The sequence below is a fragment of the Schistocerca americana genome, chromosome 2, assembly GCF_021461395.2.
Source record: "Schistocerca americana isolate TAMUIC-IGC-003095 chromosome 2, iqSchAmer2.1, whole genome shotgun sequence".
Taxonomy (NCBI): domain Eukaryota; kingdom Metazoa; phylum Arthropoda; class Insecta; order Orthoptera; family Acrididae; genus Schistocerca; species Schistocerca americana.
This window is the reverse complement of record NC_060120.1, coordinates 240,695,337-240,709,700: the sequence shown is the minus strand read 5'-3', so window position 1 is coordinate 240,709,700 and position 14,364 is coordinate 240,695,337. Positions and strand designations below refer to the sequence as shown.

At 44.3% G+C, this 14,364-nt stretch overlaps 1 non-coding gene across 1 annotated transcript; it reads left to right on the top strand.

Annotated features, from left to right (window-relative positions):
* Positions 1-5,885: 5,885 nt before the first annotated feature.
* Positions 5,886-5,960, top strand: Trnak-uuu. The gene has a single exon. It is a non-coding gene; the product is annotated as a tRNA-Lys (tRNA).
* The last annotated feature ends 8,404 nt before the right edge of the window (positions 5,961-14,364 follow it).

Sequence of the window (14,364 nt, the reverse complement as noted above, 5' to 3'; positions counted from 1 at the left end):
AAAGGACATGTGCCAGACTTCCTTTCGACTACTATGTGAAACATCGAGTGAGAATCCCCTAACCAGGTAAACCATCGCTAGAAAAATAGCCGTGGAACGACTAAAACCAATCGCTTAAGATCTTCGTTCAAACGCTTCAGGGTGTACTTCAATCGACTACTGTGCCAGGTGACGTGGTAACTAGGAAAGGACGGAGACTAAGACATGAGTGTGTTAATTAAAACAATTCCAATTTTGATAGAAAATGTTTCATCATTTTACCGAACCAACACGTATTTGAAGTTAGAAATAAGCTAGAACATGAAACACAAAGTTCCCTGCTCGTTTTTAAGTACACGCGGGATCACTAAGGGCACCTTTCAAAAGTGGAAACTGCTTAAATATAACTGAAAATGCAACAAAGGAAGTAACTAACTGAACTGTAACACTAAAGTGGAAATCAGATGAAAGTATTACATGATGAGGTCATGATTCGAAATATAAACCCAAATTATAACAGTAACCTCAAGGCATAAACCGTATCATACTCACAAGAAAGTCGCCCGGAAAGTGCTGGAGAGTCCACCAGTTTCAACTGGACACTTTCGTACCATGGCGGTTGGGGGGGGGGGGGGGGGTAGAGAATAATTTGCCCCATTACTACCTACCATAACAACGGCAGGACAGTGTGGTTCCAAGCAATGGATCATCTCTGACACAACCTGCTCTATGACTATCAAGATGCAGCAAGGTTCATGTACTTCGCGCAGGGTGGAGATAAATCTCTGGTCCCCACACAACTTTTAAAACAGGTTCGTTCATCTACTCATTCAGGTAGGTTTATACGGTGGAGAGCCCATTAAGAGGTATCAGTGGGTGACGAATAAGTTTATTATCACGCTCACGTTTTCTCCAGAGGCTCATTATAGCAATCAGACAGTGAGGTTCAATGCTACTCCCGTATTTATAACTCGCTTGGGGATGACAAACGACAGCTCACATGAAACGGAGGTGACAGTGCTGTTACTACTCTGTAAATGCTCCCTAGATAATGGCCACGCCCTCTCGCCCTGAGCAAGGAAACTCCTGCGGTTTTGGCGCCACTTGGTGAACGGGGAGAGGCTTTAATTTTGCGGCGAAAATCACAGCCCAGCTGGAGTGGAATAGATATTAAACACAGTCATGTCAGATGTAAGAGCCGTGAAACCTTCTACAATCAGTCTCCTTGAATTGAAGGTGGGTGACGGACGATTAGTGGGCGATATACACTCGTGTGCAAAACGTAAGGTCCAAAGTAAGTTTCGCATGATGATGGGTCGCTGCAAAGTAACATCCCGATGAAAGTTGGACCAGGTACAGAAAGAAATGCTACAGTATAGTACAGAAGGTAACTGAAAGAAGTACGCATGGGACGAATAGAAAGACACTTTTATTCAAAAACAATAATTATACTAAAGCCGCTGCGATTGATGACGTTGCACTGGACATAACAGAAGGTGGAATATGGTTTCGTAATAGGATGCGCAATCACCACGGATGGCAATGCTTTCACTGCAACGTGCTCCCACGCTTGCTACAAGGTTGGTAAGCTCTTGTGTTAGGGCGTTCCATTCCCCCATCAGTGCCGTTGACAACTGTTGCACGTTCGTTGTTGCACGTGGCCGGGCTGCAATTTGTCCTCCGAACGTATTCCGCGTGTTCTCAATGGGATTTAATTCGGAGGACTGTCACGCCAGTCAGTTCGCCGAATATCGTGTGGTTCCAAGAGCTCCTGCACCTACAATTTTCGATGCGGTCGCGCATTTTCATTCGTAAAAATTAAGTCAGGACCGAATGCACCCCCGAAAAGACGCACCGCGTGAAGGAGTACTGTATTACGACAACGTTGACCTTGAGGGTACCACGAACGGTGCTGCCCACGTGCGGTTGAGAACTGAAGAGAAAGTACTGATCGTCGGGCAAAGAGATCAAGCCATGCAGTAGCCATACAAGTGTGAAGCGTGAGATTGCGCGTCTTGCAATGTTATCAAATGCGGTTACAATTGCACCCGTTGTTTGAAGTGGAGCCCCTGTTGTAGAATGTAGTGGTCATCTGCTGCCGTAGTTGACCTCATGTACTTCGGGCAGCAGTGACCGTGGTTCGGTACGCTCGCCATGAAAGTGAAACAACATTGTGAACACTACCAAGTTCTTTGGCGAAAGACTCATATTTCGTTCACTTTCCTAATGATTTTTCCGAGATGTTGTCTCCGGGCCGTATTGTAATGACGTACACTGCCACATGCACCGTAACAGCTCACTGATTGGCGCACACTGTCTTTTCCCGTACCTTCAATTACCTCGTGATGCGGTTCCCGTGTCAGGTGGCGTCCACGCCTTGTGACGTCTAACTTTTGTGCATGACGCAGAGGCCTCTGGCAACCTGCTGCCGCACATTCATTTATTTCCACCAAGTAGTAAATATATTATATTGTTGCCAAGTTATGCAGCGGAACAGTGTACTTTCAAAAAAGTTTCCGATTTACGACGTCTGGACTAGAATATATTTACCTCTAGTAGTTGATCACCTCATCTTCAAGTGGCTATTAGTAAAACATATGGCTCTGAGCACTATGCGACTCAGCTGCTGAGATCATTAGTCCCCTAGAACTTAGAACTAGTTAAACCTAACTAACCTAAGGACATCACAAACATCCATGCCCGAGGCAGGATTCGAACCTGCGACCGTAGCGGTCTTGCGGTTCCAGACTGCAGAGCCTTTAACCGCACGGCCACTTCGGCCGGCGGCTATTAGTAATTGCCACTGATAATTACCATAACAACAAAACAGTTCAAGGTCAACATGGAAAAGACACCACGTTCAAATTTTCACGAAAACAATATAAATTTATTGGCGTCAGTTTTACTCAGCACTACCACCAGAGAGCTGTTGGTTCAGCGCTCTTCTCTGAGGTCTCGTTTGACTGAACGAGTTCACTCTCAGATCTACTAGACTCGCTCGGAAAAACAGGAAATTACCTAAGCAGAATTCGACGCCCACCCACGGGACCGCACTTGCGAATGTCTTATAAGTTTGGTACAAAGGGCCCATGACTTGTCACATCAACCCCACGGGGACTGCAGCCTGATTCCTCATTTCTTCAGCTGCAAAACACCTCACGAAATTATTTAACTTTCAGGACTTCCAACCAATCCCAATCAGAAGGAGAAATGTAAACACATTCTCAACGGCCACTCACTGCTCCTGTTCACAGTGCTTCTGAAAGGACAACAGGACTTCAAGAATTTTTCTGCAACGCTTCGGAAAATACCGTCTGTCATGAGCAAATTACTCGGCGTTAAAGAAGCCTAGACGACGGCTCCCACCGCCACCCGTTTTGGAGGATTAGGGAATCCCAGCTTATCACTTTCAGGTCCTTCCTGCTTGTAAGAGCAAACCGGCAGAGGCAAGTATAGCAGCGAAAAGTTAATGTGATAACCCCCTACGTTCATGTCAACGTGTGATAACCACTCACAGACGGCCAGTGGTAGCACTAGCAGTGAACGATGTATGAGGTGCATTCAAGTTCTAAGGCCTCCAATTTTTTTTCTCCAGACTGGAAAGAGATAGAAACATGCACATTGTTTTAAAATGAGGCCGCGTTCATTGTCAATACGTCCCAGAGATGGCAGCACCGTACGGCAGATGGAATTTTACTGCTAGTGGCGAGAATGAGAACTGTTTTAAATACTTAAAATGGCGACGTTTTCCTTACTTGAACAGCGTGCAATCATTCGTTTTCTGAATTTGCGTGGTGTGAAACCAATTGAAATTCATCGACAGTTAAAGGAGACATGTGGTGATGCAGTTATGGATGTGTCGAAAGTGCGTTCGTGGGTGCGACAGGTTAATGAATGCAGAACATCGTGTGACAACAAACCGAAACAACCTCGGGCTCGCACAAGTCGATCTGACGACATGATCGAGAAAGTGGAGAGAATTGTTTTGGGTGATCGCCGAATGACTGTTGAACAGATCGCCTCCAGAGTTGGCATTTCTGTGGGTTCTGTGCACACAATCGTGCATGACGACCTGAAAATGCGAAAAGTGTCATCCAGGTGGGTGCCACGAATGCTGACGGACGACCACATGGCTGCCCGTGTGGCATGTTGCCAAGCAGTGTTGACGCGCAACGACAGCATGAATGGGACGTTCTTTTCGTCGGTTGTGACAATGGATGAGACGTGGATGCCATTTTCCAATCCAGAAACAAAGCGCCAGTCAGCTCAATGGAAGCACACAGATTCACCGCCACAAAAAAAGTTTCGGGTAACCGCCAGTGCTGAAAAAATGATGGTGTCCATGTTCTGGGACAGCGAGGGCGTAGTGCTTACCCATTGCGTTCCAAAGGGCACTACGGAAACAGGTGCATCCTACGAAAATGTTTTGAAGAACAAATTCCTTCCTGCACTGCAACAAAAACGTCCAGGAAGGGCTGTGTGTGTGCTGTTTCACCAAGACAACGCACCCGCACATCGAGCTAACGTTACGCAACAGTTTCTTCGTGATAACAACTTTGAAGTGATTCCTCGTGCTCCCTACTCACCTGACCTGGCTCCTAGTGACTTTTGGCTTTTTCCAACAATGAAAGACACTCTCCATCGCCGCACATTCACCAGCCGTGCTGCTATTGCCTCAGCGATTTTCTAGTGGTCAAAACAGACTCCTAAAGAAGCCTTCGCCGCTGCCATGCAATCATGGGGTCAGCGTTGTGAAAAATGTGTACGTCTGCAGGGCGATTACGTCGAGAAGTAACGCCAGTTTCATCGATTTCGGGTGAGTAGTTAATTAGAAAAAAAATCGGAGGCCTTAGAACTTGAATGCGCTTCGTATAGTGGCTTTCGCGGAAGTGTCGGGGAGGTGGAGGGGAGGGGACGCTGGAAAGTGTGCAGTCGTTGTCGTATTGCGGCCACGGAGCGATTTATCTGACGTCCAAAAGGGTATGATCATTAGCTTTCTGGACGGGGGTGGAAGCATTTCTGAAACTGCTGACTTTGGATACTGTTCGTGAGCTGTCCTGTTTAATGTTTACCGTGCACAGAAAATTGACGCTATCCAAAACCGGCGCCGAGGCAACTATGGTGCACCACGGGCCATGGGTGGCATGGGTGAACGACTGCTGCGGAGATGTGTACGGGCTGATAGACGTGCAACTGAGCGCCGTGATGAACCAAGAGGCTACCAGTAGTGTATCCTCAACGACCGTTCACCGGACGTTAATGCGTATAGCCTCCGCAGCAAGCGCCTGGTCCATGCACCCAAGCTAAAAGCTGTTCATCGGCAGACTGGAATTTGCACGCCATTATCACAACAGAAATGATAATTAATTCAAGACCCTAAGCTGCCGCCGGCCGCGGTGGTCTAGCGGTTCTAGGCGCGCAGTCCGGAACCGCGCGACTGCTACGGTCGCAGGTTCGAATCCTGCCTCGGGCATGGATGTGTGTGATGTCATTAGGTTAGTTAGGTTTAAGTAGTTCTAAGTTCTAAGGGACTGATGACCACAGATGTTAAGTCCCATAGTGCTCAGACCCATTTGAACCATTTGAACCTAAGCTGACGACTGGCGTTGATATACATTAACGGGGACGGTTGAAAATGTATGCTGCATGATCTGTTCTTTCGGACATGTCCGAAAGAACAGATGCCATTTTCGTATAGTTAAGGCTAAGCCACCATTGACCTTCTTCTGTGTGGATGCACACGCATTGCCCGAACTCTTACGGGACTCGGTGAGATTGTCTGCTGCGAGTAATGTGTATAGTGGACAGAGGCACTACCAATGCAGCGTATGGACATTAAGTTCCTGAATGTGGGTCTCACGGAGAGCGTGCAAGGGATAAATCCCTGCAGTCGCACTATCCTCTGTGCCCTCGGTGGCTCAGATGGATAGAGCGTCTGCCATTTAAGCAGGAGATCCCGGGTTCGAGTCCCTGTCGGGGCACACATTTTCATCTGCCCCGTTGATGTATACAGGGCTGTTACAAATGATTGAAGCGATTTCATAAATTCACTGTAGCTCCATTCATTGACATATGGTCACGACACACTACAGATACGTAGGAAAACTCATAAAGTTTTGTTCGGCTGAAGCCGCACTTCAGGTTTCTGCCGCCAGAGCGCTCGAGAGCGCAGTGAGAAAAAATGGCGACAGGAGCCGAGAAAGCGTATGTCGTGCTTGAAATGCACTCACATCAGTCAGTCATAACAGTGCAACGACACTTCAGGACGAAGTTCAACAAAGATCCACCAACTGCTAACTCCATTCGGCGATGGTATGCGCAGTTTACAGCTTCTGGATGCCTCTGTAAGGGGACATCAACGGGTCGGCCTGCAGTGAGCGAAGAAACGGTTGAACGCGTGCGGGCAAGTTTCACGCGTAGCCCGCGGAAGTCGACGAATAAAGCAAGCAGGGAGCTAAACGTACCACAGCCGACGGTTTGGAAAATCTTTGGGAAAAGGCTAAAGCAGAAGCCTTACCGTTTACAATTGCTACAAGCCCTGACACCCGATGACAAAGTCAAACGCTTTGAATTTTCGGCGCGGTTGCAACAGCTCATGGAAGAGGATGCGTTCAGTGCGAAACTTGTTTTCAGTGATGAAGCAACATTTATTCTTAATGGTGAAGTGAACAGACACAATGTGCGAATCTGGGCGGTAGAGAATCCTCACGCATTCGTGCAGCAAATTCGCAATTCACCAAAAGTTAACGTGTTTTGTGCAGTCTCACGGTTTAAAGTTTACGGCCCCTTTTTCTTCTGCGAAAAAAACGTTACAGGACACGTGTATCTGGACATGCTGGAAAATTGGCTCATGCCACAACTGGAGACAGACAGCGCCGACTTCATCTTTCAACAGGATGGTGCTCTACCGCACTTCCCTCATGATGTTCGGCATTTCTTAAACAGGAGATTGGAAAACCGATGGATCGGTGGTGGTGGAGATCATGATCAGCAATTCATGTCATGGCCTCCACGCTCTCCTGACTTAACCCCATGCGATTTCTTTCTGTGGGGTTATGTGAAAGATTCAGTGTTTAAACCTCATCTACCTAGAAACGTGCCAGAACTGCGAGCTCGCATCAACGATGCTTTCGAACTCATTGATGGGGACATGCTGCGCCGAGTGTGGGAGGAACTTGATTATCGGCTTGATGTGTGCCGAATCACTAAAGGGGCACATATCGAACATTTGTGAATGCCTAAAAAACTTTTTGGAGTTTTTGTATGTGTTTGCAAAGCATTGTGAAAATATCTCAAATAATAAAGTTATTGTAGAGCTGTGAAATCGCTTCAATCATTTGTAATAATCCTGTATCAACGTCTGTCGGCAGCTTAGGGTCTTGATTTAATTATCATTTCATTCTAGAGAGCTGTACGGTCGCCGATGGTATCGGGCGATAGGTGGCCCTTCAGAGGAGTCACATTTTATTCTGCATCGGGCAGTTGGCCTATGGCGTGAAACGCCTGAAAGCAGAGGAGAGAACTTATGATCGCGGGAATTTTCTTCGTGGCATTCCGTGGATGATCTCGTCATTCTGGAAGGCACAGTGGGTCAACAGAAGTATACATCTATTCTTGGGGACCATGTCCACACCTATATGCAGTATTTTTTCCCCTCCACACCATGGCATCTACGAGGAGGACAATGCAACGTGTCACACAGCTCACAGTGTACGTGCATAGTTCGAAGAACAGGATGGGTTTACCGTACATCTCTGGCGTGAAATGTGTCTGACAGCAGACTATTTTCACCGATGACACGGTAATTCTACCAGAGACGGCAAAATACTGAATAGAATAAATCTTGTCCTCAAAAGAATCTGTAGAATGAACTGTAATGCAATGTAGATGAAACAAATCACGTGATGCTTTAAATAAAGTTCGTATGCACCACAGCATACTAGGGACCACGTTTCCTTTTATTTTTCCCTCGCCAAACTCCAATAGAACATCTGTGGGACCACCTCCATCGGGCTGCTCGGGCCATGAGACCGCCGAGAAACTCAGAGTAGCTGGCCACTGCACAGGAGTCTAGAGAGCCTGTATACAGAGAGAGTGGCCATAGGTGAAGTTGCCCGTGATTGGTTGATTAGCTTTGGCAGAAAAATGGCGCCAAACGTCTCTCGCGCTTCCTATGTTCGCCGTGCTTTTGAGTTGAAGTTCAGAGGACTTTTGGAAACGATTCAAAGGTATTTGAATTATTGAGAGACTTGTTATGCGTTGTGTATGCATGTTAGATTTAGCTGTATATCGTTTTTAGTACGTAATTAACGTTTGCGATCTTAAATACGAGTTGAAATAATTAACCGTTTTGTGATGAAGTCGGTAGGCCTACAAGCTTTCCTGAAGCCAATATCTGACAGTCCTTGCTGGAAACGGAAAGTTCATGTAATTGTTGTGCCATGCTCCTTCGACTTTATAGCGTCAAACTTTATTTCGTTCCGAATCAGAACACTAGGCATTATTCTGCTTTCAGTATTATTGCCTGACTGTTGACGCAGGCAAGCTGTAAGCACGTTTTCCGCAGTTGTCGTGGTTGCTGAAACAGTATTCGTAGTAAATAATTGTAGGTACTCTTGAAGACAGTTTTTAACAGGCGTATTTACTGTGGGGTAGAAGGGATACGGTAGTTTTCTTGTTATATTTGGTCGTTATTACAGTAGCTTACATTTAACATTACCTGATTTTTGTAATTTTTGTAATTTTTTCGTTTGCTATCTACGAGCGGTATTCAGTATATATATATATATATATATATATATATATATATATATATATATATATATATATATATATATATATATATAAAAGAAAGTCGTAAGCAGTTGTTTACTTGTGACATGCAAAAAGTTTCAAGACGTGACAAGAAGTACTAAAACGTCTCACACTTTTTGCATGTCACAAGTAAACAACTGCTTACGACTTTCATTCATCTGACGTAATACAGGTACGTTAAATCTTTAACTTTATGCACTTCCGATACAAAACAAGTGCTATACACTATATTTTTGTTTTGTTTACGTTACTTTCATTGCAATATGTCTAGTAAACGAACTTTAAAGGAGATAAATGCAAGTAACGAATAATTTTTATAGCCACTGTATCAAATTTTCCTGTGCTGTACGTAGTAGGCTACTACTCTGTAGCTATAAAGAAAGGCATTTGACGAATGATTTCGCCATATTGTCTTGAGCTCTTGATTCGGTGAGAGTGTACTCCACTACTCCTCTACTGGCCATTCAAAAGTCCCGCCCGCAGTTTGGCAGAGAAATGTCCGCCGTATCGTCTGGTTGGCCACTCTCTCCCTATACAGGCTCTCTGCAGGAGTCTACATGGACCCGCAGCCTTTCGGTATCTTCCAGAACCTCTTCCTGCACGTCTAGCGCTGCAGAAGGTAGTGATTCAGGCTTTGGACAGGTGCTTACATTGACCTGACTGGACACTCTATGTAATATATATAATTCTCAAGTAACGCCCGCATCTCGTGGTCGTGCGGTAGCGTTCTCGCTTCCCACGCCCGGGTTCCCGGGTTCGATTCCCGGCGGGGTCAGGGATTTTCTCTGCCTCGTGATGGCTGGGTGTTGTGTGCTGTCCTTGGGTTAGTTGGGTTTAAGTAGTTCTAAGTTCTAGGGGACTGACGACCATAGATGTTAAGTCCCATAGTGCTCAGAGCCATTTGAACCATTTCTCCAGTAACACCACATTTCAAAAATAAAAGGAAACGTGGTCTGTAGTAGGCTGTAACGTGGACGAACTTCATTTTAATCGTGCGATTACCTAATTTCGACAACTTGTCAGTTTCAAGAACATGTGTGGCTTTACGTATTACATATCGTAATTATCAAATTATTTTTCCTTACACATACAAAGTAGACGTCATGTTCCATCATTACATTCGGAATGGATCTACATCACAGACGTCTCATCCTCACTTGTCGTATTGGTAACTGTACTCTAAGTACCACACTTGACGAATTCAGAAACTCCCATTGTTTCAATTGTTTACCGTTCACGTTTTATTTCCATAGGAGACTTAACTCACTCAGATACCTTCGCAGAATTAAATCAATGAAATTTCCTGGAAGTTCAGTGCCGGACTGTGTTTCGAATTTTGAGACCTTGGGTTTCGCGGCATATGATCTACCAACACGGATATAGAGTCACGACGTACGACACGTTCTCAGAACTGTACTTCCACTAGTACCTCTGTACAACGTTTCACACCTCACAAGAGTTTTCCTGCGTACCTTGTGAGACTAGTATTCCGTGGAGGAAAGAATACTGCTTAAAAATGTCTTCTCGCTAGTCTCTCCTGTATAGCATGCTCTGATAAGTGTAATGCTTGCAAGGTACACGGATTCAGCCCGCCAGGAAGATTCAAAACAGCACTCAAGCCACAGCGGAGAGTAATATTCATTGTGAAGATTTAAATTTGTATTCGATGTTAACAAACTACTCTCTTCATAAACTCTTTCTTTGCTATTTACAGTCTGCATTTCATATCCTGTTTCGGCCATAGTCACGTATTTTAGTATCCAGTTAACAAAATTCATCTACTCCTTTGAATGTCTCATTTCCTAATCTAGTTCCCTCAGCATCGAGTGATTTAGTTCATCTATATTACATTACAGTTGTTACTTTTGTTGATGTTCACCCTGCAGCCTCTTTTGAAGACACGACTTATTCCGTTCAGTACTCTGACGTCTCTGACAAGAGTTATCGTGTCATCGGTGAAAATCATCTGCTGTCAGACCAATTTCACGCCATGTATTCACCGGTACGTCGATCGTCACTTGTAAGTCTCAAAGAATCTGTAGTCATATCTCTATCTACTAGCGTCTGTTATGTTCGATGGTAAGCTGTGAGTTTGTCTCAGCGAGTCGCCTAAACTTGGACGTGAGGCGGACAATAGCAAGTGCTCGGCTCCAGAATCTGTTAGCGTCGCCGCATAGTCAGCGGACACTTTCTTCTTCTGCTTGTTGGCGCGGGGATCTGCTACTCATGTTCAATGTGGACGCTTTGTCTTGTGATAATGAAGGAGCCACATTAAAGCGGCTCCGTTATGGATTATGGCTGCTTGCTTGCGCTGCATTTAGGTGATTGTACCTTACCTTACCATCTAATACCGCTCTCAAGTAGAAGGCCGAGGACAGGAATGAATGACGAACTGCTGGTAACAAACCTGATATTTGAAGACCTAAGGAGGCGTTAAGTGTCTTATCAAACTGTGCAGCACCAGATTTATTTCCACGAGATAAATTACAGATGTGTTTACTGTGGGCAACGTTAGATCTTTGTTCGAGTTCGCAACTTCATTAGAACATGTGCGAATTAGTGCCTAATTTGTATTCAGTCGTTCTTTCAGATTCTTTATCTAGTTACTCTTCCACTCAATCACACAAGATATTGTGCGTTAATATGAATATATCGTGATTTTATTTGTCTTTTGTGTATGAATGGTCATTAAAAGGTACGTAATTAGTTGAAGGGGTTTTGTACATGAAACATGAGACTGTATATTCGATTTCCGAGCGATATAATTATTAAGTGCTCATATAATTTGGGATTCTTCCGAACTTATTTTCAGTCCTCTGATTATTACTCAGATCGCTACGTTTTCACTTAAGAACTAGGTTCTCGGCCATACTGCGCCCGCTTTACTTCAATTAAAGCCGGCCGAAGTAGCCGTGCGGTTAAAGGCGCTTCAGTCTGGAACCGCAAGACCGCTACGGTCGCAGGTTCGAATCCTGCCTCGGGCATGGATGTTTGTGATGTCCTTAGGTTAGTTAGGTTTAACTAGTTCTAAGTTCTAGGGGACTAATGACCTCAGCAGTTGAGTCCCATAGTGCTCAGAGCCATTTGAACCATTTGAACTTCAATTAAAGCCGACTGCCTTAAGTAGAGATGAGATTTTCAGGTATCCTGATAAGATCATTTAGCTGTTGAAGTTCAAGCCATGTCCTTGGGGACATGGACACTTCGAGATAAAGTTCTGCTATCCTACTAGCTCAGATCTTTTCTATTTACTAGGCGCTGTAGGGCAAAAAGTGCAAACAAAATTGCATCGCGCGAATTACACCTCAGACCCCTTGAATTATTCCGTTGCGCTAAGAGAAAGTTCTTGCCACTAAGAAACTTAAAAACGAAGCTATGCTACTCAGTTCACGTTTATTCATATATGTGACAGATGCCCTACACGGTGGTAATGTTACAGGCTATACACACCTGTGTCATTGTTTCTTATGAACTTACAGGCTGAAATATAAAGTAGCGCAAGCGTTTCATCGGCAGTACCTAATGTTTTAATTTCTTCTTCTTCGTATGTGACGCCTTCTGCTGCTTGCCCAGTGTAGCAACTGAATACTATCGGATCATGTTTCACTCCCTTCTCAACTACTGCTTCTCTTTCATTTACGCCTCTTATAACTACAGTCTCGTTCCTGTACATCTCTCAGTGAATCTTTCACTCCCTGTGTTTTGTCACTGCTACCTTCAGAATTTCAAAGAGCGTATGCCAGTCAGAAGCCCTTTCTAAATCTATGAATGTTATAAACGTACAGGTTGGGAGAGAGGTGAGCACTCGTCTTAATAGGCGAACGTCCGGGCAATGCGACCACCACAGGAATCTGTGACTTCCGCATTGCTTCACAAATATCGCAACCGTGGCAGCTTTGTATCGAAGTGCTCCGTTTCACAACTCAACTGAATACACCTCTTTGCTACTGGTTTTACCGCCCGTTCGACAGACAGATCATTAGAGACCGAAAAAACGAAATCACGTCTGGCAGACTTAGAAGTGAAGTCGCCATAGGAATAGCGGGACGGCTCTACACTTGCCTCACCCCTGTTCCTGCTGCTACTTTCTCCCTCTCCACCGCAAGCTCTCTTTAGAGCTTCTGTCTCTCATAGACGGAAAGATCACACCTCTCAGACCTGACTAGTAGCTCATTTAATGAGCCATCTGCCACCATCTATCGCAGAAAATCTGTTTGCTTTTTCCATACTTTCTTTCATTTTTAAAAAGATATCATGCTTTCAAAAAGATTGGATGCAGTCTACCGTTTTCTGCTTTCGTTGCACCAGTTTGCGTATGCGACCCGAGCTAACTTTTTACGTAATCTTCCTCTCCATTTCTACCTTCAATTTCTACCTTGCATTGCTTTTTGAATTAGCGCATTAATTAGCCCAGTATACTTTGTATCGCTCTCTGCTAAACTTAATGCAACACTCTTATTTTGCTTTCGCTATCAAAGTCTGTTCTTTTCTATTTGCCTTTTTTTATCATCCTTCAGTCATGACAGATTTCAAAACCCTCAGGCCATCTCCTTCCGAATCTTCTAACTGCCGAAGTTTGAAACACGTATGTTGTGTGGCGGCGATGGCGAGGCAATGCAGAGTCTCTGACCAGAGAGCTATTTGTCGTTCCTTGCCTGCGCTTGACCGCGCGAGAGTTGCGAGTAGTAGTCTGTCGGTAGCAGTAGCGCAGTTCAGTTGCTAATGGCAGTCTGTTAGCAGTAGTGGTCTTATATGGTCGCGAGAGAGTCGCGAGCGGGATGCAGTCGCAGGCGTCGACATGGGTCTCTGGTCAAGATGCTGAATGAGGTATATTGGTAATTAAGGTAACCAAGCTGCATTGCGCACATCAGATAATGTAAAGTTTATTTATTGTAATTAATTTTCAACAAGTGCCCCAATAATAATTTTGTTTTCAATCCATTCTAACAAAAGAACCATTTAATTGAACGAACGATCTCCTTCCATTTCCTTTAAAGAAAAGTTTCAGTTAAATTTCAAAAATAAAAATAAATAAAAATAATACTTGCATACATTTCCTCCAAGCCGTGGCCAACAATAAGAGCAGAAATTTGACATGCAGTTTGAATGAGGTAAGAAATTAATTCTGATTTTTTTGCACAGGGCCAAAGACTGACATTTCGGTCTAACTGAGTTTTCATTGTCACAGAAGTTTCATTAGCATTGAATTATCTTTCATCATTATTTTTGTGTGAGCTTATAATTGGGTCAGATTGCGATTTTTCAAACATTTAATTGTCATTGTCAGTAGAATTCATTGCTAGGGAGGTTACGCTAGGCTCCCATCCATTTTATATTGAAACCATTTAAATTTTTGTGGGGAGGTTACACTTGGCGACACCCAGTCCAGGATCGTATTTCGTTGAGAATCTTCTGAAAAACAGTCAGATATCTGCTCTTATTTGTTTAAATATAATTAGTATTTGGCGCAACGCTTTTACTAAATTTGTGAATTTCTCTCCTTAGATCATCGGCAATTCTTTGCTCTGTTGTATTTGTGTGTTGTTTTTGCATTGTGCTTATTTCTTTTGT